Raw genomic sequence first — 3,132 nt, forward strand, 5'->3', positions numbered from 1 at the left:
GGTTCTCTTTATGGACAGCCAACTGTTTTCTGAGGATCACTAATCTTCAGTCAAGTAGATCATGTGCAGGATGTAGAGGGACTTATAATACGTACATCAATAGTCTAATAAACTCTTATAGGAAACACATACATGGTGTGGTTTCCATCACCTGCGCTGATGACTATCAAAACCTGACTTATTTATCAAAGGATGGTGGCCAGAACAGTAACCCAACCAAATGCCACTCATGCTGCTGTACTATAACCAATTAGCAACCAGATAAGTTCAGAAGGACAAGTCCCTATCAGAAGGTTGAGCCATGTTCACCTATTCTCAATTAGAGTTTGGTACAACCCTAAGGTTCCTCCAGAGGTTGCCAGGGGTTAGTTGAGCCATTTGTGACTTTTGTGACTTTCAGGTCAGTTTATGTGACACTGATGCCTTTTTTAGCCATAATGGTGACATTCTTCCCATTGCTCAGCAACATAAGAGATTCTTCCTACTAACCATCACACTAATGTACTGTGATCTGTGGATATAGTAATTATAAGAGGGGTTCCCTATTAATAATGTTATTATTACACAGTATTCTAATAGCACTGACATATTACGTAGCGCTTTACAAAGTCCATAGTCATGTCACTAGCTGTCCCTCAAAGGAGCTCACAATCTATTCCCTAAGACCTGATTTTTTTTAAATATCCCCCCAGGCAAATGACCTTTGCTGCAGGGGTAATTCCTCAGATTTTGTGTATCTGCTGCAGAGGTTGTTTGAGCAATTTGTACCTCATGTCAGTTTGTATATAGTAATTACAAGAGGGGTTCCTTAAGACATAAAAGTTTTTTCAACGCCCCCCCCCCCCAATGTAAAAAATATTTGCTGCAGAGGTTGTTTGAGCAATTTGTACCTCTCAGGTCAATTTAAATGAAGAAAAAAGGTGACATTCTTCACAATGTAAAAGTCATTCTTCACTAATTTACAGTGAGCTGTGGACATAATAATTACAGAAAAGGTTCCTCATCTGAAAGTTATTTTAAGGATCCCCATGTAAAACAAATCTGCTGCAGAGATTGTTTGAACAATTTGCACCTCTCAGGTCAGTTTATCTGATACCAGTGATGTTTTGTTTAGCAACAAAGTGACATTCTTCACAATGTAAATGTCATTCTTCACTAATGTACTGTGATCTGTGGATATAGTAATTACAAAAGGGGTTCCTTAAGATCTGAAAGTTTTTTCAAAGATCTTCTCATGTAAAAAGATCTGCTGCAGAGGTTGTTTGAGCAAGTTGTACCTCTCAGGTCAATTTAAGTGAAGGAAAAGGTGACATTATTCACAATGTAAAAGTTATTCTTCACTAATGTACTGTGATCTCTGGACATAGAAAAGGTTCCCTGAGATCTGAAAGTTATTTTAAGGATATCTCGTGTTAAATAGATCTGCTGCAGAGGTTACTTGAACAATTTGCACCTATTTAACTGACACCAGTGATCTTTTTAGCAAAAAGGTGACATTCTTCACAATGTAAAAGTCATTTTTCCCTAATGTACTGTGATCTATAGATATAGTAATTATAAGAGGGGTTACTTAGGACCTGAATGTTTTTTCAAAGATCTTTCCATGTAGAAACATCAGAGATTGTTTGAGCGATTTGTACCTCTCAGGTCAGTTTATCTGACACCAGAGATCTTTTTTAGCAAAAAGGTGACATTCTTCACAATGTAAAAATCATTCTTCACTAATGTATTGTGATCTCTGGACATGATAATTACAGAAAAGGTTCTCCGAGTTATTGTAAGTCTACTCTAGATGACCCCCACCTATATTGTGCCCCAAATCCTGGTGCCTAGATAAAGGTCCCATATTGGGACAAGCCTGGCATGACCGGTAGCAGGGTTGCTCCCATGCTGTGTGTCATAGGACAAGCCTTGCTTTGTTGGCAGTGATTGTAGACTTTGTAGAAGATGCAGGGAGGGTGGGGGTACAGCTGACTGGCACACTGAGCTGTCTTTGGCAGGCAGGGCTGGTTATCCCCAGCCACGTGACTCCTCTGATCTGGCGATCCTCAGCGGGGTGGAGGAGGTTTCAATCGCTGTGTACTTAAGGTCGCGCGCTGGGCTTTTCTGCTCTGGCCACGCCCCTCCTTTTCGCAATGTTGACGCAATGTATAAATAGTGGAACAAAAGGACAACTTCCTAGAAGCTTTGCAGAAACTGCACGCACGGCCGGCCGGCGGGGGGCTCCGTACCTCGGAGCCGGGGCACTGACATTACTGCACACCGGTAAGTGGCATCAATTCTACATTGTTATCTAGCAGCAGCCAACGCGTTAGCTTTACGGACAGCCAGTTTGATGTATTGCTGCACAATGACCCCATAGGCGAGGTACTCGGGGTTACCATCCACTTGTCTTTCCTCAGCTCGCCCTCCTATTGGTGGAGGCGCTGCTACTGGGGCTATGACGTCACCTGCTCCCTGCTTCTCAATGAATCGCTTTTTTTTTTTATTTCTTAATTCTGAGTCATAAAGGCGGCTGAGGTTATAAGAGAGGGAGGGGGGGACCCTTCACCCCCCTATCTAACCTATCTGCACCTTTCACCCCAAGGAGGGCAAAACACACACAGACATCGCTGTGTTTACAGACAACAGGCGGATTGTGTGACGTCACCTAATTGACAGCTCGATCTGCCAGAGGGAAAAGTTGCCAGTGGCTGACAACGGGCTAATTTAAGAAAGGGGTGACGTCATCGCCTCCTTGACAACAGTAAAGGCAGAACTGCCCCCCCCCCCTCCCTCCCAGAAGTGACAGCCTCAGGGACAATCACCATGATAACCCCATCCACACCAATCGGCTTTGGGGGGTTTATATTCAGATCAATGGGGGCTCTGTAGGAGCAGCAAGTGTTACATTGTATCCAATAGGATCCAGGAATAGGAGAATGGATACAAAGTGATCAGCTTCTGGGCATCAGTTATTCATTTCTGATTATTATATATACACATCTATATTATTATTATTATTATTATTATTATTATTAATAATAATCAGGATTTATATAGCGCCAACATATTACGCAGCGCTGTACATTAAGGTATATATACTATTATATATATATAGGACAGGATTCCCTGGGTTACAAGTCTGGCTTT

At 42.1% G+C, this 3,132-nt stretch overlaps 1 long non-coding RNA gene across 1 annotated transcript in view; it reads left to right on the plus strand.

Annotated features, from left to right (window-relative positions):
* The first annotated feature begins 2,074 nt into the window (after window positions 1–2,074).
* The window catches only part of LOC140325645 (uncharacterized), an 87,899-nt gene continuing 86,841 nt past the window's right edge, over window positions 2,075–3,132 (plus strand). The window contains exon 1 of the long non-coding RNA XR_011919712.1: window positions 2,075–2,265. This is a non-coding gene — a long non-coding RNA (uncharacterized lncRNA). The remainder of the gene's footprint in view (window positions 2,266–3,132) is intronic.

The sequence above is a fragment of the Pyxicephalus adspersus genome, chromosome 1 (genome assembly GCF_032062135.1).
Source record: "Pyxicephalus adspersus chromosome 1, UCB_Pads_2.0, whole genome shotgun sequence".
In the NCBI taxonomy this organism is placed as follows: Eukaryota; Metazoa; Chordata; class Amphibia; order Anura; family Pyxicephalidae; genus Pyxicephalus; species Pyxicephalus adspersus.